At 45.6% G+C, this 23,952-nt stretch overlaps 1 protein-coding gene across 2 annotated transcripts in view; it reads left to right on the top strand.

Annotated features, from left to right (window-relative positions):
- LOC146822379 (uncharacterized) overlaps nucleotides 1-23,952 on the top strand; it is a 76,112-nt gene that overhangs the window by 36,544 nt on the left and 15,616 nt on the right. The window contains exon 1 of one of the 2 annotated variants that reach the window (XM_085613467.1): nucleotides 20,638-20,680. The exons of the other annotated variant lie outside the window; for it this stretch is intronic. The gene's annotated coding sequence lies outside the window, so the exon portion shown is untranslated. Of the gene's footprint in view, nucleotides 1-20,637; nucleotides 20,681-23,952 lie in introns of those variants that run through there. 2 annotated transcript variants of the gene reach the window in all.

Genomic DNA, 23,952 nt, shown 5'->3' with positions numbered 1-23,952 from the left:
ACATCTCCCGATAAAAACAGTACCCCACTTGCTTGGATGGAGCTAGCACCCGCAACTAAAAATGCCTCTAAAAGCAATCTGAAGAAATCACTTTTTGCCTTTTAAAATCCACACTTTATTGTGGTGTGTGTAGCTGCGGAATTTGGGCCCTAGCTCAGATGCCACCCAGGGAAACATATCAAACGCAGACATTCATGAAACGTAGATACCCTGGGGAGTTTAGGTTGGTGTGACGTGTGGATCCCACAGTTTGTTTTACCCCGAAAGGCCTTACAAACCTCACTCTGGGCTGAACTGCTTGGAGCTCAAGCTGTAGTAAATTCTACCACCCCAAAAACTTATATTTTTTTTATTTCTATATTTCCAAATTGGAGATCTACATCAAAAGAATATATAAAGAACCACTATTCCTTGAAAATAGGTATTTCTAAACATGCCCTAATGACTATCATATTTAGTGCAGAGTCTAAGAGTAAAGTGTGTTTCAAAGGGCAGGAAATGCGCATCTGAATAATATTGTGGCCATGGATAAAAAAACAAGTTAACACAATAATATTAATGAGTGCCATCTGCACAGATGAATTTGCTCCCAAACTAAATGGATGCCTTTTGATTTTTTTGCAGCGAGATGTAGAGTGACAAGTCAGCATGTAAAGCTCACAGCATACAATCACCAAACACAGGATGCAGTGCGCTCACCTAGAGGAGTGTATTGGAAGCATTAACAAGCGGCATACTTTGTTAAACAAACATTTCCAGAAGTGGTTCAGAAATTCTATCCTGTGCTGGTGTCTTAGGACAAGACCCGATATCTGTGAGCGGCTGGGTGCTAGACAGAAGAAAGAAAGAGAGGGAGAACGGGAGAGAAAAAGAGCGAGAGAGAGAAAACAAGAACATGGTATTTGTTATACATCAAGAGAGTGTTTTGAATTGTCTGCTTTGCCTGTGGACTGGAACCATATGTAGGGTTATTTATTTAAGTGAAGAGCATAAACCAGCGCAGGCAGACAAGAAAAACTATTTTAAAGAGTGAAAACTGCTAAAACACCACTTGACCTTTCAGGGTTGAAAGCTCTTTGCATGTTTGTGTGTTGAAAGGCAGCTGCTCCATTTGCCGCCATCTAAATGAGGGTGGTGTTGCAAAGGACTGTGGGTAGTCAGATTAATCTAACATTATACAAGGAGGCCTAAACCTGCACCTAAATAATCCTAAAGACCCTACAATTCAAGCCCGATTCACCCTCCTGGAAGCGAACAATCTTATCCAACACTACAACAAACAAACGCACTATAAGGGCTCGAAACTTGACGCCGTCATCTCTAAGCACAACACTCTAGCCCTCCACTCTATCCAACCATCCTACTGGACTGATCATCATCATCTAATTCTATTCAATCTCAATACCAACCAACCAAAGGTCCCCCCCAATCTAGCCGTCCCAAGCACTGGGTGAGGAACATGCGTTGAATTCCTCATACTGAATTAGAAAAATTGGTCAGTTCCCAAATCACACCTTCACCCATCTTCTCTTCTGCCGAAGACTTTACCATCTACTACAATATGGAAAAACTTGTCGAGGCATTCGCCCCCCTAAAACTCAAGAAACCAAGAAGCATCCCCTCCAGATCTTGGTTCAACACAGACCTTAACAAGGAGAGACGACAACTCCAATTAGTCAAAAGAAATTGGAGACAGCAGCCCTCGCTAAACAATCACATGATCCTACGGGCTGAATGCCTAAAATAAAAAAATAAAACCTCTTCAGTAGGGGTGGGTGGACATGGCGGAGATATACTATGCGGAATTTTGCAGAGTTGTGAGGAAATAAAAATTATGAGGCCTATGTGTCCCCTATGTGTTCCCCGTCGGTTATGTGCACATGCATGTATGCCATGCATTTTCCCTCCATGGCCTGTCAACCATGATGCTTATGCTATAAACGTGGCCTGCCATCATCAAGTCTCCCATGAGAGAAACGATAAATCTGCACTGAGGCCTACACGTTTTGCATTATGTTTTCCTGCACTCGTGTCATTTTCATGAAAGCCCATTTTTGTGGCTCAGCCAGAGCCGAAAAGAGGTTTCAGGCCTCAGACGCTCTGAGAGCTGCAGCTGCGTATCCTTGGCCTCGCACACTTGGGCCTCAGCCAAAGGGGCCCTGTCCGGAGTGCCAAGACAGTATTGAGCACGGTTATCTGCTTACTCCTACTGAATCACATTCCTGCCTGGAAAAGGAGGAATAAACAAACCCGCCTGCAAAGGATAGAGCCTAGCCTTTCTGTCTCCTTTTGTGTGATTGCAAAGCTCACGTCAGTGAAAAGCCCATAGCCCCCATGTAAGGCCTACGCAGTGAATGAAGAAATAGATACCACATCGGCTCTTGGTGATGGGCAACCTATGTCACAGATCAGTCCCTGCTCCGGATTTTAGATATCAGATAATACAAGATGTACTGGTCGTCCTGACACTGAAGGTCTCACTTCCAGACTTCCCGATTGCACAGCAGCCTTCCCCCAGTCACACGTCAATTACACGTCATGCTCAAGTTGAGCACAAGTAAGGCAAAGTTCCAGTAAAGTTCCAGCTGATCACGCAACCCCCTCCAGGTACCCACCCACCTATGACACTCACCTATGACTCATCAAGTGGACGCCCACCTTCACGCCTACTTACACGCCCACATGCTCTTATCTCATTCTCTCTTGCTCTGCCTGAAGCGCTCCTGCTTACGTATAATATTGAATGTATATATACTGTACTTTGTGAATAAAGTGCGAGAAGACCCTTCCTGATCCCTTGTAGTGATGGAACCATTCTCCCTATAACTCGAGTTATTGGAATAAAGCCCTTTTGAACCTGATACCACGGACTCAGCCTCTTGCTTTGCTGCATGATCCTATAGAAATTATGAGTGCGTAATACTTTATTTACGACATTATATGGCGCCCGAATAGGGACAAATCTCCTTCCCCACGCGCCGGAGATGAAGGTCCAGTTTTGCCCCCTTCCACAGCCGTGACGGACTTCAAGTGTACACGTCGCGGGTTTTTCCTGCAAACTCCCTCAGGCCCACGAAGGAGACGGACTGCGACCAGGCATCCATACGAGGCAGTGAGGATTGCGGATCGTCCCAACCCAGAGCCCACCTGCGAGAGAGCTGTGTCCGAGGTTTCTAGAGATCCACCAAAGATACGCCATTCCCTGCGCAGCGTCAAGTGTCCGAGGCCTTCAAGTTCTGCTTCCCGGTGAGTTTTCATGGGGGTTGCATAAAGACGGGTTCATTTATTTTGAACACGGTAAAGACGTGTCTCACTTGTGAGACCGGTATGATTGTGCTGTATTCCAGTGCATAAAGTTTTCAAGTATTCAAGTATTCAAGTATTCAAGTATTCAGGTGCACCGATTCAACTGTATGAATGTTACTGTCTTAGTCAGGTTCAGTTAGGTTTGAATGTGTCAGGTTTGTATGTAAGTTTGTTTCATTGTAATTTTTGTTTTTGGTTCATTGTGATTTTTGTTTTTGGTTACATTCCAACATGCCGTTGTTTTCGAAACTGCGTAAGATATGTACCAGGAAAGGTGTACTAGAGGAACCAGTTAACATTCCGCCTAGAGACACGCCCGGACATTTCATGTACTGTAAACATGGTTTAGATGCCGTGTTGTTTTTAGAGCTATGGGTGGATTACACAAAGAATTTAGAGACACAGTATAGATGGCCTATCACAGGAACATGGGATGCGGAATGCATTATGAAGGTAGAGGAAGAGTTATGGAAGAGAAAATGTAGACCTGCTCAGAAGGATGCCATTGAGTTTTGGCGCAAGGAGTCACATAGAAGAACAGAGAAAGAGTTCCACAAAGCAGAGAGAAGTAGACAGGAGTCTGAAAAAGTCAAAGAAAAGAAGTTACAGGAGGAAGGGGAGCGGGTAGAAAGAGAACAGGCTGAAAGAGAAAGAAATACTGTCGTTGCTGGTATTTATCCCGTCCTTTCAGAGGAACTAGCAAGAGTGGCCCCAGTAGAAAGACCCGATAGAGTGCCACCGCAAGTACCCCGAAAAATAAAACCAACAGCATCCGAAGCGTTTATTAACACCTACCTAGAGGAATCCCCACCAGCATACGTGGACGGATCTTTCCCTGCACCCCCAACACAGGCCCAGCTCCAGGAGCTCGAGGACGGCGGGGAGGGATCCGGGACAGCATCAGGAGGGGGGCCGACAGTAAAAGTAGACATCTCCGAATGTATATATGATCCAGATCCAGGAAAGGACAAAATGCTCGTGATTTCACTAAGACTTAGACAAGCAGTCGCAGATTTGGAAAAATTACCAGATATGGATAAACATCTAAAGAAAATGTACAAATTCATAAGAACGGGGGAGGGTCCTGAGTGCATAGTAGAGGCCACACAAAACAGAAAAGTAATTATTAAGAACTATATCCTTCGCTTCCTAATTAACTGTCTGATCAGGGAAAAAGACGAAGGTGACGGGGACGTAGACCGTTGTTATATTGGTTGGAGTGATCGCATAGATGCCGGTCAGCATGATAAATCAGGACAGACAGACAACATGTTGACCAAAATCCGAAAGGCAATAATAGCCTCACACAAAGCAGGACCGGACGGGAAGGCTGAGTCATCCTCTGATGACGAAGCCGGGGACAAAGACAAAGTACTATACGTGGGCCATGCCCGACGGTTCGAGAGGCCCAAGGGCCTCAATTACCGTAAACAGGGAACGGCTATAAAAGAAAGATATTGCCTTGAAAGTTTATTCCAAATTACCGAAAAAGCGGTGAATAAATGGATAGGTAACGATCAGCCCCTCACCCCGACCGAAAATGAATTAGCACGGTCAGCCACCCTGTGGGTGTCCCAATATGATACATATAATAATGATATCGTAGCACAAACGTTCTTGAGCCTTCCACCGAACGAACAGCGCATAGCTGGTGTTTACATGGTCCAACATTTGATTACGTTGTATGAGAGTCAATATTCTGGTCCCAGTCTATTGTATAAGTTGCTGGACGACATAATACTAGACAGGTGGATGAACATGGGTACTGAATTGATTAATGTCATCCTAGACCAGCGACACAAATATATAGTATACGTGACTAGGTCCCTGCTTCCCGCTCCACCCCAGGATAAGGGACAGTTATACGACAAACTGAACCCCCTACGAGAGGTTCATCCTGTAAAAAATGCAAACAATGAGCTACAACGGGTGTATGTCTACACCCCCTTGTCGAAATTAGAGATACTGGAAATGAAAAAAATGTTGCCCTCCCATGATAAAGACCCGGGGGGTTTTCACCGAGAACTAAAAGACATTCTCCGCTTAGGAGAATATACATATGCTGACATCCTAAAGTTATTAAAAGTACTATTGCCTGCTGGTATTTACGAGAAGCTTAAAGAAAAGGACTGGGAGGTGGGAGAGAAAAAGATTAGCTGGGATCTGTTGGAAACAGAGGAAGAAGCCAGAGGCCCGGGGGTTGGTCTGGGTCCCCGAGCTAAAGACTTACCTGAACTCCTTGTACAAGTTTTGCCTAGATTATTATTTACTAAGAAGGAAGACTGGGATGCTATTTCAGCCTGTAAACAGAAAACAGACGAGGACACAAGCGATTTTTACTCTAGGTTTGAGAAATGTTTTACTATCAATAGTGGCCTTAAGCCCGGTAGCGATTCATATCCCCATCTTTTCGTGAGCAAACTAGTAGAAAATTCCCTACCCGAGGTAAAGTATAGGGTACTGAAGGTTGAGAGTACTTGGCAAGCAAACAGCCCTTCCCAAATGTTACAAATGTTACAATATCACCAGAACAGAATTAGAGAAGAACACGACCAGGAAAAGAGACGCATGAAAGACACAAAGATGAAGATGCTGGTGGCCCAATCGGCACCGGCAAACACAAACACGAACAAAAGTAGCGCAACACCAGTTAAAGGGAACTGTAATTATTGCAAGAAGCCAGGCCACTTCGTAAATGAATGTGCAGTCCTGAAACACAATATAGCTATAGGTAAAACAAAGCCACGTCCATATCCTCCCAAGGAAAATAACACGCATCAGACATCAGATACGTTTCCACCGCCGCCACCGCCTGTCCATGCACCTGCACCCACCCACGCTACAGCACAAATGTATCAGCACGCTCAACCTAACTATCCAGAATACCAAGCATATTCATGAAGAAGCCTAGAGAGGGAATTCGACTTGCCCCTTATTCCAGTTCCTGTGGACCAAGTTTTACTAATCTGAGATTGGAAAAATAAGATTACGATCCCCTGAAAACAAATTGTATATCAAAAACAATTTTTCAATAGGGCGTATTATTGCAGTTTATGTGGAATTGGGAAGACTTTTTGTCTTTGACAGCTTCGGAGTGAGGAGAAGGTGGGGGCTAAAGAGCGCAGAATGTGATGCAGAAATCGAAGGCAGATTCTGACCTTGAAGCCTGTAAGGTGGGGGCTAGGAAAAGGAGCAGAAAACGGGAGGTGAAATCACTGCTTAGAAAGCTTCTCTGACATAGCGTCTGTGTAATGCCTGCAGCCGGAGAGCCTTGAGGGCCAGGAGTAGATAGAAAATAGATGGCTGGCGGCCCAGGCTCAAGCCGGGCTAAGGGGCTATTTTCAGCTTCTCTGATACAGACAGGGCAGCTGAGAAATGAAACTCGAGAAGCCTTCCCTTGTTCTATTCTGTGCAAGACTAGTGCCCCGAGGAAATGTCTATGGAAGACTGTTGTTTTTCGTTCTTAACTACTGTTGAATTGATTCTAGAACAACAAGTAAAATGATGCTCTTGCTTGAAATTTTAAGGGCTATATGCCTATATAAAAACGATTTTCAAATTCAGTCAATTTTCACAGTGGAAATTGTGGCCCAAAGATGCCACAAGTTGGATTGGCAAAATGATCCAATGGTTACAAGTATGAGAAGAAAGATGAGATATGCGCCTTCAAATAGGAAATAAGGCTACATTGTGTTGAAATAGATGCATAACACCTTTCCAAAAAGAAATGTTCGTGTGTTTTTCATTTTTGATTATTCTTGCTGGTCCTGTGTGTCAGAAATAACACAGTCAGTCCAGCTGACAGCTGCTCATCATTAAGATGACCTTCTGTCAGATGGGGGGTGAGTGAGGCAGGAAAGGAAAATCAGTTATTGATTATAAGCCTGACAAATTAAGCAGGCCAGACTGTTCGCCTCTGAGCTGTAGGTACAGTAATTGCGCATCACTGCTCATTTATATATGTTATTATAATTTATCTATGCTTTCTGTGCTTGGTATACCAATGGCTTGGCATATGTATTTTATATATGTTTTGTTTTTGTGTCGTATTGACCAGTCTGTTTAGCATTAATACAAGTTCTCCTGTGCGGTACAGAGATGGTCGTGACGACGTCAATCTTTGCGCAGCGCTTGACTGGAACTTGTTCACAATTACTAAATTTCACAGACATGATATTACCATTATCATGCTGTTAAAATAGCAGACAACACGTTATCAGTGTATGTCTAATTGGTATTGGAGATGAATAAAAGAAAAAAAAGGTTATGCAAGACTAAAATATGTATCACATGACTGCCCTTCTCTTATAGACAGGCAGCCTTGGTCATATGTTTCCAGATTGGACATTTTGAAACAATTTTTTGATCTGTACACTCGCATCTTAACACTTGAAATGCCTGTTTTACATAGGGACTGCCACCCCAGAGTGACAACTCTGCCTTTTAAAATGTTGTAAACCGGTTTCCACAAATGAGGCTCGGTATTTAGGGTAATGAGAAAATAGTTGCTACACACAGGGATTAATAGTGTTAACAAGACACAGGGTTTGATAGTGTTTGACAGCAGTGAAATCTGTTTCAGATTTCCTCCTGTCAAAAAGGGGGGAAGGTGGAGAATATTGGCTTCCTGAGGAGAATATTGGCTTCCTGCTGGCCCCTGAGGAGGTTCGCTTCCCGCTAGCCCCTTAGAAATTAAGCCCCTTGGAAATTAAATTACCCCCCTTAGAAATTAAGCCGAGGAAATAGGTATGCTGCTCTTCCCTTTTCTCATGTTTTATTGTGATCTTTCAGGGGAATTAGTTGTGGGCAGTGGGCGGGAGAATTAGTGGCAGCGTATGCAGTGACCACTGCTACTGAAATCATAGAGACTAAAAGAATAGACATACTGTCAGCACAAGCAGCAGAGCTCATCGCTCTGACACAAGCATGCGTAAGAGCTAAGCACTTGAGAGTAAACATTTACACCGATTCACAATATGCATTTGGGGTAGTTCATAATTTTGGAGTACTATGGAGAGAAAGAGGTTTCTTGACCTCTCACGGGGCCAAGATACAGCATGGCCCCCTTATTCAAGCCCTTCTGGAAGCGATACATTTACCGACAGCCATAGCTATCCTGAAATGCAAAGCACATACGAAAGCCACAGATACCATTTCTCAAGGCAACGATCTGGCAGACCAAACTGCTAAACAGACAGCTCAGACCCCACTAGACATGACGAACTAACAGATACCATCAATGACCAAAGCCATGACAGTCAGGGATCCTTCCAGGGATGTACAAGACATACAGACACATGCTACTCTAGACGAATTAAAGAAATTGTCGGAACAAGGAGGGGTACTGACTGATCAGGGTTGGATGACTAAGGGCAAAGCAACATGGTTTCTTCCTGATTCGATGGTACAAGTGATCATAAATACCACACATAGTCCTGCACACTTAGGAGAGAAAGCAATGATAGACAGCTTACAGAATATCTGGTTCAACAAGCACCTGCGTGCAGCAGCAAAACAAAAGGTCAGAACATGTATGATCTGTTGCCAATTCAATCCAGGTAAAGGCCTTCCGATGGAACAAGGTGGATTCCATCCACCTGACCATCCTTTTGAAGTCCTCCAAATGGATTATATCCAAATGAACAGATGTAGAGGTTACAAATATGTCCTGGTAGTCGTATGTTCACTCACAAGATGGACAGAAGCTTTTCCAGTCCCTGATTATACTGCTGTAACTACCGCCAGACAATTGGTGCGAGAATTTTTCCCACGCTATGGATTACCGCGCGTCGTATATTCCGACAACGGTCAGCCTTTCTCCTCTGAACTCATGAAGCAGGTGTCCCTTCTGTTAGGGTATACCTGGAAGTTTCATTGTGTGCGACATCCTGAAGCAGCAGGCCTTGTAGAAAGACACAATCAGACCTTAAAGACAAAACTAGCAAAGATTTGTGCAGAAAAAGGTGTAGATTGGATGGTAGCCCTGCCGGTTGCCCTCTTTTACATGCGAATGGTAGCCCATTCTAGAACAGGCTTATCTCCTTACGAGGTGGTCTTCGGTAGACCACCGAATATGTGGGGCACTCCGATGCCTAAAAAGATTACTGATGTTGATAGTAACATGCTGACAGATTACCTGGCTTCCTTGATGTCTGCACTACTCTCTTGTCGTTCGCAGGTTGCTGCCGCCTTCCCTGACAACACCCAGGTCAAGGAACACTCCATCGCTCCTGGGGATTATGTCCTAATGAGGAACTTTGATAGATCAAGCCCTCTTGAGCCGAGGTGGAAGGCGCCGAAGTTAGTGTTATTAACGACGAGGTCAGCCGTTAAATTCGAAGGACGGAAAGGATGGGTTCATCTTCATCATTGTAAACGCTACTTCGGGAATAACGATTCTTTTAAAAAGGACACGAACATTTCAGACTTTGAGCCCCCTTTACTAGAGGAGACTCCTCAGCAGGAGTACAAAGCTAAACTTAGATCTAAAAAGTCAGACCCCGTTTGATCAATTAAGTCCACTAGGTGGTGAAGCGGTTGAACATGTATTCTGGCTTGCATAAGATCTCGGACAATGATAATGATAAAAAGAGCAAGATGAAAAGCAAATACTGTAAAATATTACGTGGTAGATGTATAGTGACTTTGATTTTTCTATCTCTTCTGTGCATCACGATAATATGTATCAGCTTAATACTACATGCTATTTTTCCTCCTATTGCCTCACTCTTACACTCCTTCACTAATGATACCATAAAGCACACATTTAGTGATCTGCCATCCCATGAGCTATCATATCGACTTGCCCTGCGCAACAATACCTTTATTCAGATGCTGCACCATTCACATCAGACTAGCAATGCTACAGACTGCTGGGTCTGTGGCCGACTTCCCCCGTATCAGAAGGTGAAGGGAGTGTTGCCTCTTTTCCCTTTTCCGTTCTCCCATAATGGTTCTTGCGGAGCATGGTTTGCCTTAATGACATCCATCAACGGTGATGCCAAAGAATGTCAAGACAAGGAGTGTAGGGGTGACTGGGTATGGGGTAACTTGAATAAAGTCATGAATGAAGCATGTTTCCCAGACGAAGAAGGTCTTCCCCAAAGAAAAGGTACAGATCTAGAAAATGAAGAGTATCAGCAAGGAAATGCGACCCTCGACTTTATAATGTTGAATGTCAAGCCCATACACAATGTAGGTCCATCCTCAATTACAGTCCTGCCAGTAAAAGGGGACTTGTGTGTCAGAAAAGAAGGCTCAGTACATTTGGGGCACAGCGAGTGTAATACTAGAATAGTGTTTAAAGACAAAGGAAAGTCCTATTTCAGAGCATCACGACACACCTACTTTATTTGTGGCCAGACAGCCTATGTACAGCTGCCCTTAGACTGGGGTGGGACGTGCTACATATCATGTCTTTTATTCCTAATAACGCACCATCTGTATACAAAGCAATGACAAGGCTCCACAAGATTGCCCAAAGCATACATCAAAACCCGGGCACGTGGACTTGGTCCAGTTGGCTCTGGGGAGTAATATCGGCATGGGGATGGAAAGTGTTGACCGTCTGTGGGTTAATACTACTAATGGTATTCAGTTGTTGTCTATGTCTGCAGTGTGGCCCGGCCATTTGCGGCCTGTGTGCTACTGCATGTGTTCCACATCCCCATTTACAAAGCATTGAAAATGGAAAAATAATGCTGCAAGAACAGATCGACTATCTCATGAGAATAGATGTGACATGAAGGGTCCACTAGGGGACAAGGAGGGAATGAGGAAATAAAAATTATGAGGCCTATGTGTCCCCTATGTGTTCCCCGTTGGTTATGTGCACATGCATGTATGCCATGCATTTTCCCTCCATGGCCTGTCAACCATGATGCTTATGCTTATGCTATAAACGTGGCCTGCCATCATCAAGTCTCCCATGAGAGAAACGATAAATCTGCACTGAGGCCTACACGTTTTGCATTATGTTTTCCTGCACTCGTGTCATTTTCATGAAAGCCCATTTTTGTGGCTCAGCCAGAGCCGAAAAGAGGTTTCAGGCCTCAGACGCTCTGAGAGCTGCAGCTGCGTATCCTTGGCCTCGCACACTTGGGCCTCAGCCAAAGGGGCCCTGTCCGGAGTGCCAAGACAGTATTGAGCACGGTTATCTGCTTACTCCTACTGAATCACATTCCTGCCTGGAAAAGGAGGAATAAACAAACCCGCCTGCAAAGGATAGAGCCTAGCCTTTCTGTCTCCTTTTGTGTGATTGCAAAGCTCACGTCAGTGAAAAGCCCATAGCCCCCATGTAAGGCCTACGCAGTGAATGAAGAAATAGATGCCACATCGGCTCTTGGTGATGGGCAACCTATGTCACAGATCAGTCCCTGCTCCGGATTTTAGATATCAGATAATACAAGATGTACTGGTCGTCCTGACACTGAAGGTCTCACTTCCAGACTTCCCGATTGCACAGCAGCCTTCCCCCAGTCACACGTCAATTACACGTCATGCTCAAGTTGAGCACAAGTAAGGCAAAGTTCCAGTAAAGTTCCAGCTGATCACGCAACCCCCTCCAGGTACCCACCCACCTATGACACTCACCTATGACTCATCAAGTGGACGCCCACCTTCACGCCTACTTACACGCCCACATGCTCTTATCTCATTCTCTCTTGCTCTGCCTGAAGCGCTCCTGCTTACGTATAATATTGAATGTATATATACTGTACTCTGTGAATAAAGTGCGAGAAGACCCTTCCTGATCCCTTGTGGTGATGGAACCATTCTCCCTATAACTCGACTTATTGGAATAAAGCCCTTTTGAACCTGATACCACGGACTCAGCCTCTTGCTTTATGCATGATCCTATTGATACCTATAGAAATTATGAGTGCGTAATACTTTATTTACGACAGTTGAATAAAAACTCCATGGAATTCTGCTCCGCCGTAGGTCTCGGAGGCCCTGCTACATGAATTAAAGAAGGCTTTCATGCCTTTGTTTTCCTGCCTTTACTCTGTCCCTCTTGCTGCTCCAGGTGTGTGATCTGCTCCCGCTGTGGCAGCCAGTGGACGGCGCTTGCTGTTCTTTCCCTACCATAACCTGTTTCTCAGAGGTCACTTGTCCCTCGCAGTGCAACAATGAGTGAGGGAGGGACTGGCCTCGTGCAGCTGGTCCTCCGACCACCAGCTCCGTCCGGTCTCCCTGCAACAACAGCTCATCTCGATGCCTCCCTCAGCAGGCCTGGATGAAACAAGCGCAATGCCCCATCAAAACAAACACAAACCACAAGCACAAACTGTGAAAAAAGACCAAAACGAGGCCAGCCCTGCACAAAATGAATGTAGATTACAAAATTAAACATGGACATATGCAAATGACTCACTGTGACAAACCATGTTTGTAACTGCTAACAAATTTAATGCCTGGGAAACGGCCGTAGTGTGATGTTTTGTGCTGGCGCCAGTAAACTCCGTTCCGCTACGCAGGAGGCAGAGTTTTCCCCTGAACTCTACATTTCAAGTAGAGCGCAGAGTAAAAAAAACTTTGCGCGCTCTGTCAGTGGAGTGGAGTTCACCACCTATCCCTAACCTTCAGAGAAGAAGCCTTGTTTTTCTGAGACCAACTTGACCGGTCTAGAAATAGACCCAAAGACCTCTTCAACATCAAAGAACAAATCTCCTCTCTGTCCCAACACTCAACTTCTACGCACTGCAAAGAATTCCTAAAATATTTCTCTAATAAAATCTCTAACATTGAACACTCCCTTGAGCCTCCCAACCCTTTACCCTGCACCAAGGATGACCCCTTCACACAAAGGGCCTCATGTAGGTAAATAAATTTTACCGGTTCATAAATACCGAGCCGTACCGAATCGGTAAATTAGAACCGGTAAGTTATATGTAGGTAAAAATTCGGTAACAGTTACCGATTCGGTAACATTCGGTAAATACGAATCGGAAGTCACCGAATCGGTAAATATCGAGGTGGTATCCACCGAATCGGTAAATACCGAGGTGGTATCCACCGAATCGGTAAATACCGAGGTGGTATTTAGCGAATCGGAAAATACCGAGGACACTACCACCTTCCCTTAACTAAGTAGCCAATATCACAATCATGTCATTATAGAAGGTCTCTCAGGCTTGAATAGGGGACCCCATACCTCAAAGATCAGCTTAGTGAAATCACATCACAGGAGCATCAGGAGTCTCCTCGCAGGAAGGCTCGTCTTCGGTCTGAATAATAAACATGACGTCTGAGAAATGAAAAGCACCAACTGTCAGGTATGTGCAGCTGCGCGTGTGCCATGGCTAAATCGTGGGTCGAACAACCTAGAGTGGAAAACAAGCATTGTGTAAAATTCCAGACTGTGTGTCACAGCATGTACAGACCAAGGTCGCAGCGCAGAGCTTGGGATGGGAACAACAGAATGCACTCGTCTGAAGGAAGTCTCGAGTCAGCAGTTTATTCAAGACAGAACATGTAAACGCAGTGTCGTGTGCAAAGACACAAATATGGCTACATAACATTCAACGTGGTAATGCCAACTGAACAATGCATGTACGTATTCAGGGAGAACTCACTACACGCCCCCTTGAGCGAAGCAATATGTAATAGGCACGAAAAGAGAGAACGCAGAGTTCAGTTTCGTCAGAGCAGAACAGGGCGTAACCAATGCAGCGCCAAAGTCCTACAGTCCAATTAATTGCAGCATACAATTCCAAAAACACAATGCAAGTATAGTAAAAAACTCAAGCAGACCATCAGGAAGAGAAAAACGAGAACTAAAAGAAATAAATGTTGCGCCAGGGTGCTGTCCAGTAGCACAGGCGCAATGGACGACAATCCAGTTAATCCATGAATGTATAGGCAGCATATGTGGCCACGGCTTCCAACAAGCAATCGTTTTCAGGGCCACTAAAAGTCTCAGCCATCCAATTGAGTAAAGAAAAGGAACATACGTGTTCTCCAACCAACGGAGCCTCTAGCACAATCAGAGGGCACCCGGAATGTTCCTCCAAATAGCTCATGGACAAGAAGTCGTAGGCTGCCGCTGAGATGTCCCAATTACCCAGGATACCATGCGCCGCTCCACACGCCATGATCCGGACACCAGAACAGGACAACTCGTGAGACACTAAGGGCCTCATCAGTCGATCGAAATCCGGCACCGGAGACACCATGTTGGTCAAGCACAAATCCAGAGGCCATTCAAAGGGACAATCCAGGCAGTGCAATACAGGTTGTACGCAGGTGAAGTAGGAATACCTGAAGGATAATCCATAAGCCAGGCTCAAAGTCGCCAATGGCAAAGTACCATAGAAGTCAAGCATCCTATCACGAAGAAGATGCAGACGGGACAGGTGCTCGTGTGGCACAGAAGGAGCAGCCATTCCGTAGTATGAAAAGTAAAAGCAGCACACCTGCCACCAGCGCCAGAAGCAGCGGAACACCTCCAAAGATGCTCGAGAACAGTGAATGAACAAATGCCGGAATTACACCACAAATTGTTTGGAAAGAGGTCACGAGACCCGAGCCCCACATGTTAGAAAAAATTGAGCCAGGCCGGTCGTGGACGAGGCATTGATAATACTTTGGATCAAAGAGCCGAAATGCAGGGGGAGGTCAGTATTCAGAGGCGCCTGTTCCTCAGTGCGCGTAGTAGCAACGTGAAGGACAAATATTTTAACGAGAGGAAGTCAAAGGCACCTCTTTGTGGGACAATGGCGCTCTATTCTGCTCAACTTGTTGGACTCTGCTTTCAAGGTTGGAATCGAAGGCCAGATGGAAACATCCCGCCGCCCATGCGGGGGTGGAAAAAGAACAGTATTGCAGCAGACAACTTCATGCGAGACAGTTATGTACGGGATTACCACTCACATCCCGCAGCAAACTTCATTAATCATTATTAAATGAATACCGTTTGCAAGCACAGTGAAAGAAGGTGTAATCACAGGCACTGGGATACCTCGTAGGACGCACGCCAAAATCGGGGCTTGTACATTGCATGCGCCGTGTACTTGCATGTGCCTATTGTCTCATGTATGAATCCTAGAAGTGAGAGTGCTAGAGCTAATATCTATAACGGCTTAGGCCTTCTCCATGTTTGCTTGGTCAATAGCTCTCAGTCTGGAAGCCGCATCACTGTGCGGCAACTTGCAGACCTCGTTGTAAATAGCATACGCGCACCTTTTGGTTCTGCCACCCACGGGACCATTCACAATATCATTCCATTCGGTATGCACATTGATGGAGTGGGTGGACTTCCTGATCCTGTAGATGTGCTCTGTGTCAGCTGGTGGACAGAGTGGGATGTGTGTCCCATCAATGCAGCCAATATAATGGGGGAAGTAATTCCTGAAGGAACGGGACAGGCAACTCTGGGATACACCACCCACCGCAGCTGTCACCACCTGAGAAATGCCGGATGCCAGCAGATGTGGGCTGCAGAGCACCTGCACATGTGGGGGTATGGCGTGCACCCTTCTCATTGGCTGGTCCAGGAGTGGGTGCGGGTCCCTGATTGAGTCCATGATGGTTTCGGGGTGTAGCCTGTACCTCTCATGTATCTCTGCATCAGTCAGCTGGAATAGTGTGATGCGCTGTCTGTGGATGCGTTCCTTCCGTCGCCAAACCCTCAGTCCTGCTGCCTCTAGACGTAGGCGCATTGCAATGACGTACATAGCTGCCAGGGTGTCCACGCTGTTGCATTTTGGGATTGCTTAGCTGCACTGTTGTTGGTTACCACCTGCTTTCAATCCGTGTTAATTACCGACTCTTATTTACCGATTTTCTTGGATTTCTTAATTACCGAGTGCTCCTACATGTCATTTTAACTTTTTACCACTTCATATTTACCACTTCATATTTACCGATTCGTTAATTATGTATTCGGTATATATGAATCGGTATTTACCGCCTCATATTTACCGAAAAGTGGTTTTTGGTCTCCTACATCTCACTTGTCTGAATACCGGTCGGTAACGGAATATTTACCGAAATTGGGCCGTTACCGACCGGTATTTCGCTACCTACATGAGGCCCATAGTGTTTTAAAGGACAAGGGTACCCCTTATGCGAACCTGGGGTGATATAATGTGGAAGAGAACAATGGTTCGGGATTGCCTGAGAAGGTCCGGTGAAATGAAAAACCCTTTGGAGGGCGAGATGATTTAGTATAGGTTCAAGGACTCATATTGGAGAGTGATACTTAATATAGAGAAACAGGGGACAGGAGAGGTCAATGTATGACACTTATTTATTGAACAAAGATTGAATTCAAGTGCTCACATATTTAGTGACAAGAAAGCGTGACATGCAGGTGAGGGTGGACTCTTTAAAAAGGAACATCGCATTGGCAACAATAGAGAACCATTTTTTCTTAGTAAAATTAGTACAAAATAGGTTTGAGTTGCATAGGGTCGACGGCGTTTCGAACTCAGTTATTTGAGTTCATCATCAGGACAAAATGTGAGCATATGAACTTGAGCATATGAGCGGTAAAGTGACGGGGTAGTCGTCAGTAAAAACCGCGCTCGTCGCGGTAGTGAACGTCTTGATGTGAATCAATAGCTGAAGTAACACACTAGGTCCAGCCTTCTCAATGAATGGATGCGCGGTGTCAGTGCCGAAAATTATTCAATCAGGTATCAGGAGGAAGTTGCTGAAAAGAGGAGTGTAATCATGCCTGCTCAGCGAGTTGAGGCGGGTTTTCGATGCCGAGAATCTTAATTTAATCCATGCGGCACTCGATGCAGTCAATGGGGGTCACGGTGAGTGGAGCGAATCCTGGGTGCGTGCAGCTACGCGCGGCTGCGCATCACTCTCCAATATGAGTCCTTGAACCTATACTAAATCATCTCGCCCTCCAAAGGGTTTTTCATTTCACCGGACCTTCTCAGGCCATCCCGAACCATTGTTCTCTTCCACACCCTTCACACAAAGGGCCTAATCAAAGCCCTACATTCAAAGCGCAGCTGTCCCCCTCTCAGCAGCACAGTCCACCAACGCCAATCCCTTGCAATTGGAAAATGACGTAACCTGGACCAAATTCAACCTTATCCCGGAAGAAGAAACCCCAAGTAACTCGCTAGTATAAAGCCGACCTCGCACATATCCGACCGCTTCCTTGCGACGCTGGTTAAAAAAACTCAGCTATATCATCTCTCCTATTCGGACTAAAATCATTGTCTCCCTATCGAGCAGCTCCATGCCGACCCTCTTTCCCCCCCCCTCCCCAACTCAGCCAAGTCCCCCCTCATCAAAAAAACAGACGTGGACCAGACCGACCTTAATAACTACAGACCTATAGCTAACCTCCCTCTCCTCGCCAAAGTCATTGAAAAATGTGGACTTGCACAACTCAAAAGCCACATAGAAAAATACAATCTGCACGACAGCTCGCAATCGGGAGTCAGGAAAGGCTGCAGTACCGAGACTGCGATACTGAACATCATAGACAACCTACACAGATACCTAAATGATGGCCAGGCCTGCCTTCTAGTCCTCCTGGACCTATTGGCTGCCTTTGACACCGTCCGCCATGATACCCTCATAAACATCCTTGCACAGTGTGCAGGCATCAATGGAACAATCATTAAAGGGTTCACATCTTTTCTTGAGGCAGGGCTTACAGAAACTTAACAACTTGAATTCAAAGAAACACCAGTCCCACAAGGACTATGTATTATATTATAGTCCTGGCTGACAACCAACCACCTTAAACTCATCCACAACAAAACCGAACTCCTTTTCATCCAACCCAAATAAAACTCCTTTCCCGTAGAACTCTGACCCGACAATTTCACCGCATTAAACTGAAAACTATCGAACTTCAATTCTATGAAATCCCTGGGGATTACATTTGACCGTCATCTGAGCATGAAGGAGCATACAAACGCCTCAGCCAAAAGGTACCTCTTGGATGCTAAAATCCCTATAAAAAGTCAAACCTTTCATCCCCTCAGTAGACCTGAAGACTGTGGTGCAAATCTTCGTCCTCCCCAAGTTAGACTACGGCAGCGCAACGATCATGGGCACTCCAAAAACAGACCTTGCACCCCTGAAAGTCACACTCCACGCATAGGCCAGACTTCTATCCAGGGAGAGTCGCTTCGACCACATCACTCCTGCTCTCAGGAATCGTAACTGGCTACGAACTAAGGCAAGAGCTACAATCAAAACTGTGTGCATAACCCAGAAAGCTCTCTACACTGAAAACCCAATCTACCTCACACATAAATTAACAAAAGCTGTCCAAAAGAGACCCCTCCGAAGCTCTGTCTACTCCTGATTCCACCAAAATTTAAGAGAGAGAAATCCTGCACACGTTGTTTCTCAGGAAACGCCCCCAGAATTTGGAACTCACAACCTCAAGATTTACGGGACAATCAGTCATTCCCTCACGTGAAGAAGAAACAAACTGCTACTCTTCGACAAATACCTAAACTCCCCCCTAAAGCGTCAGTCTAAACTGTTTGCCTCCATCCCCCACCTTCTAAACAAATCTGAGCATTACCACCTTCGAGTAGGACAAAGCCCCGCTCTCCCCACCTTCACTACGCCATACCTTGGTTAGCTCAGACCTTACATTGGTCATCTACACTACAGTTCGTCGTCTATAGCGAAGATTAAATTCCTCTATTTATTGTTATTATGGACTCTTGTCTACTACTCATGTAACCTTTGTTTTCGCTGCTGGTCTAATTCTGTCTAGCGATTTACATATATATATATATATACCTTACTTACCTCCAAGAAGTGTCATCAACGTACTCTCATGTCTACTGTGCACGCCCTTTACGTATTGTCACTGTATCTTTATCCACACCTAATACAGCTCACGTCATGGATTCTATGCAAATTCTATGAAGCCCTCTAATGCCTTCAGCTCAAGTCAGGATGTCACCTTACAGCCAGAGCGGGCGACCTCGAAGCTGGGCAACCGGGTTAAAGTCTCAGCAACAACGCTCAACATCCTGTGATTCTGGGCAAATCACTTAATCTCCCTGTGCCTAAAACAAATGAATGTGTCCATCTGTAACGAAACTGGTGCTCATGTAAAGCGCTATGACGCCTGATATCTTCGAGTCGAGTTCAAGCTAGATTTTTAAAAAAGCATTAAAAAAAAACTCTACAAAATAATTTTCAAAAAAAGTTGACGCAAACACTCCACAGAACCAAGGCGTCGATGCGTCCCACCCCTGGGGAAGTCAGAGTCCGCCATGGGCCGTGCATCTCAACCCCACTCCACCAAGCGCTCAGTGCCGCAGCCTGCAACCTCTGAGCGCTGCAAAACCCCACCTTCTACCACTACATTGAGACTGTATCCACACACACACACTAAGAAAGGCGACAGAAGAAGGGGATGCAGGGCCTGGGAGGGGGCCCTTCCTACGGGGCCCGCGGATGGAGAGCCAGCCCCAGAGGTGGGATGACCAGGCGTCCTGGATTTGCCCGGACAGTCCTGGGGTTTCACCAGCTGTCCTGGCCGATTTTTGCAATTTTAGCTCATATCCCGTGTTTTAAAGGGGGTCGACTGAAACTAGTGAGAAGTGAGATTGGGTGTTCTAAAGTTGTGCTAGTTAGCAGCTGTTAAAATGAAGCAATTTAATTAACAGGTAAGCTGCTGGTTTTAGAAATTACATTTTATTTTTGTCTTAGTGCTTCTTCTGTGTTCCAATGTTGATAAGAGTAGTCCTTCTGCGCAGCATTGTTGATGTAAAATTGTAGTCCTTCTTCTATTTTTGCAAAATGTCCTGGTTAAGATCTGGTCACCCTACCCACAGGCCTTCTCTGGTGGGCGAGCACCAGTCCTCGAGCTGGCACAGTCCAGACACTGATGCATCGCTGCCCATGCAGGGGGCATGGAATCTCCTTTCATACCTCCCGCACCTTGCATGGCATTTCCTCCATCCCTAGCCCTCCAACTCCCTCCTCCCTCCCCTCTGTAGAAGAGGGGGGCCTGTCCCGCATCTGTGGTTAAATACCCCCACCCCCCGAGCCACAATCCTGTGCTTAACTTTATGACTGGGCTGAACCCAGTGTCCTTCTGCCCGTCCCTTCCCCGCCTTCACTCCCCTTACCCCCGCCCAGTCCAGGCCGGTTCTGCTCGGGGGGTGAGGTCCAGTAAGGCGCCCGGTCCAGCCACATCCCCCCCCCCTCCCTTCGGGAGGGGTGCCGAACCAAAGGGCATAGCAGTCGGCCATTAACATCAATTATCCGTAGGGTGGGGGTGACTAGAGGGTGTTTGGATGAGGCACTTCTGACGTCGCTGGTAATGGCGGGACGACCACATAAGTCCTGAATGCCAGACTCCGGCAGGTTAGTTATTTTCAGCCCGGAGTGCTGTGAGGTGAGCGCGCCGTGTGATCTGCTGCAGGTGAGTTGTGGGGTGGCAAACACAGACAATTATTTTCACCCTGAAGTTCTGTGGTTGTACTTCATGCAGTTTTCAGCTGTATGTTCCAAGCCGAAGTGTGATGTTTTAAGTAATAGACGTGGGCAGTGGGTACATAAAGACTGTTATAATTACCGCCATGTGGGGGGTCCGGACGGTGTGGCCGCCAACGCTTCTTTCAACTCCTGTGACCTCTCTCACGCTGCAGCGACTGTTTACTGACTGTATTCTATGCTCATACTGTTTGCTAGCGGCCGGCCCGAAGGTTGTAGGCCCATCTTTGTATATCTTTTGAATTCTGTAATAAAGGTTTAAAAAAAAAAAAAAAAAAAAAGACTGTTATAATTGTAGTTAAACAGACAGTCTGTACTATGGCAAGACTTGCTTTGTTTTTAACCTGGCTAGTCAGGACCTTGTCTCTAATCCGGTGCTAGTAGCGCGCCTAGCCCTATGAGAACAGTTCAAGAGTATTATTAAACAGTAACATTCCCAATCTCCCTCAGATGTCTATAAACAATTTAAGTTGAAAAATATCAACGCTCAGACTGTCACTCCTGTTGGGTACTCGGGTTGAAATGGAAAAGTGGTCCCCAGAGCCCCCAAAAATGGTGGCCCTTAGTATACCACGTGATGAAGTTAGGGGCAGTGTCCCTGGATTATAACACATTGGTGTGTTTACATCGAAATTAGCTTAGAATTGCACGGCACCTATAGAAATACTGTGCAATGAAAGTACAGTAAAAATAAAGAGCAAGGCACATTGGATTGTTCGACGCTAATCGTAAATGATATGTTTAACAACATGGCTGTAATGTTGGGGTTGGTTCATTAAGCATCAGAGCAGCGTTCATTTGATAATCAAGCAACTCGCATGACTGTCAGAGTGCTTAACACTGTATACCTTACTCCCACTCGGAGCACATATTGGGTGTACCCTACTCCCACTCGGAGCACATATTGGATGTACCCTACTCCCACTCGGAGCACATATTGGGTGTACCCTACTCCCACTCGGAGCACATATTGGATGTACCCTATTCCCACTCTGAGCACATATTGGGTGTCCCTACTCCCACTCGGAGTACATATTGGGTGTACCCTACTGCCACTCGGAGCACATATTGATGTATCCTACTCCCACTCGGAGTACATATTGGCGGCAACCTACTCCCACTCGGAGTACATATTGGATGTACCCTACTCCTGCTTGGAGTACCTTTTTTTTTTTTTTTTTTTTTTTTTGTATTAGAGATTTTGAAATAGCACGAACTAGACCAGAGAACTTTACATGAGCAATAGTTTTGTTACAGAAGGACACATTAATTTTTTGGTAGGCATGGGAAGATTAAGTGATCCACATATTTTGATGTCAGACTTTTTTTTATGGATTTCCCTCCACCCAAGCTATTTATTGCCGGAGTAGTGTACATTGATCGTGGCAGTAGGTTGGCTGTGAGGACCAGGGGTGTGTTCTTGTCGGGGCTTGCATGCATTCTCTGCTGTTTGTGTCGTTGGACGGTTGTCTGTCACCTGGCTGGTTGTGTACACACTCCATTGTCCACCACCTGTCTCTATGCTTAGGTGTGAGATGGTCTGATTGCCATGTTCTGTCAACTGTCCATGGCATGGTGATGAGGCCCCTGTTTTAATATTGGAGGCATCAATCAATCAGGTGTTTGTTAAGCACAACTACTCACCCATAAGGGTCTCAAGGTGCTGGGGGTGGGTGGGTGGATGCAGGTTCCGGTCCATCAAGGAAGGGGTCTGTTGAAAAGCCAGGTTTTGATGTTTCTTGTGAAGATTGGGAGCGATGTTTTCTATCTGAGGTGCAGCGGAAGGGCGTCCAGGCTCCGGCCACGATGAAGGAGAAGGAGCGGCCTCCCGATCTGGTGTGGGGGACCACGGCATAGGAGAGCTGGGCTGATCGTAGGGTCCTTTGGGGTGTGTGGAATTTGAGTCGGCTGTTCAGGTGTCGTGGAGGACCTTGTGTGCGTGGGTGAGCATCTTGAAGGTGACTCTATCCTCGATGGGGAACCAATGGAGTGTGCGCAGGTGCTGGGAGATGTGGCAGTGTCTTGGCAGGTTGAGGACCAGTCTTGCGATGGCATTCTGGATGTTTTGTTGCTTGCGTGTGAGGTTTTGTTTATTCCGGTGAAGAGTGTGTTGCCGTAGTCGAGTCTGCTGGTGAGGCATCACTTTGTGACTTTTTTAGTTGTCAAGTTTATTTTGAGTTTGTTTACTTTAAGTAGGCTCCCCTCCCCACCCCCATTGACAGCTTGTTTATTGAAAATTTTAAGTGAAATCATAGACTGTCCTGTTTATCTATAATGAAGAATCATTACTAAATGTTATTGCCAGAACGAATAATTTTAGACCAAGTTTCCTTCATTAATTACCCACCCCTTATTTAGAAGGGAGAAATTCTTCGATCTGTTTCCCGCAAGTTGCGCTGATTGAGACTAGAGTTTTAAGGTTTTGATTAACGGAATGTTGATTGAACAGGAAATCTCACCAGAATTATGAGGAATGGTCATGGCGATGAAAGCTGTATTTCTTGAGTTCCAGTGAAATGTTTAATGTTTTTAGGTCGAGCCTGGGCAGCGCAAGCGCTGCTCTAGGAGACATGCTGTATTGGAGTATGTAATTGAAGCCTCGCCCATATTTGTCATTGGCTTGTCATTGTCCTTCGTAAATATGGCTTCTGATTGGTTAATAGTCTTGTTAGTCCCTCCTTTGTCCTGCCCTGTCTTCATTTGTAACCTCCCACGGCAACTGGCCCTTTTACTTTGGTTGTTACATGTATGCTTTAATTAGACCCTGGGGGCACTATTTTCTTAATTGGTTTTCTTCTGCCTAATGTTGCAGGTAGGACATGTTCTCTCTCTCAATGCTTTTTTTAGGTCGAGTTAGAAAGCTCAGCTGTCTCTTCGAGACCCCCTGCAATTGGTCTGTGGACATGAAGTCCAACTCCTTTCTTGAAATTGCTTTTTTGTTTTTCTGTCAGCGTCCTTTAAAAATCCCTGCTTGCGAGTGGTCAGTCCTGCCTCTTTGTCCCTCCTTTCTCTCTTCTGCTCCTCCTACAGAGGAGGGACATAGTACGGTCTCATTCCACTATGGTTCTTTATCTTTTCTTGAGGGACTATTTTTTTTTGCTTGAATTCCTGCTCTGTTACTTTTTGTCTGGGTTGAACTTCAGCTCCCTACCTGCTTATATTTAAGTATAAGTGTTAGTCCTTTCCCATCTCAATGCCACA

The sequence above is a fragment of the Triturus cristatus genome, chromosome 6 (assembly GCF_964204655.1).
Source record: "Triturus cristatus chromosome 6, aTriCri1.1, whole genome shotgun sequence".
Classification (NCBI taxonomy): domain Eukaryota; kingdom Metazoa; phylum Chordata; class Amphibia; order Caudata; family Salamandridae; genus Triturus; species Triturus cristatus.
Note: the sequence above shows the minus strand (reverse complement) of the source record. Positions and strands in the feature narration are given on the sequence as shown.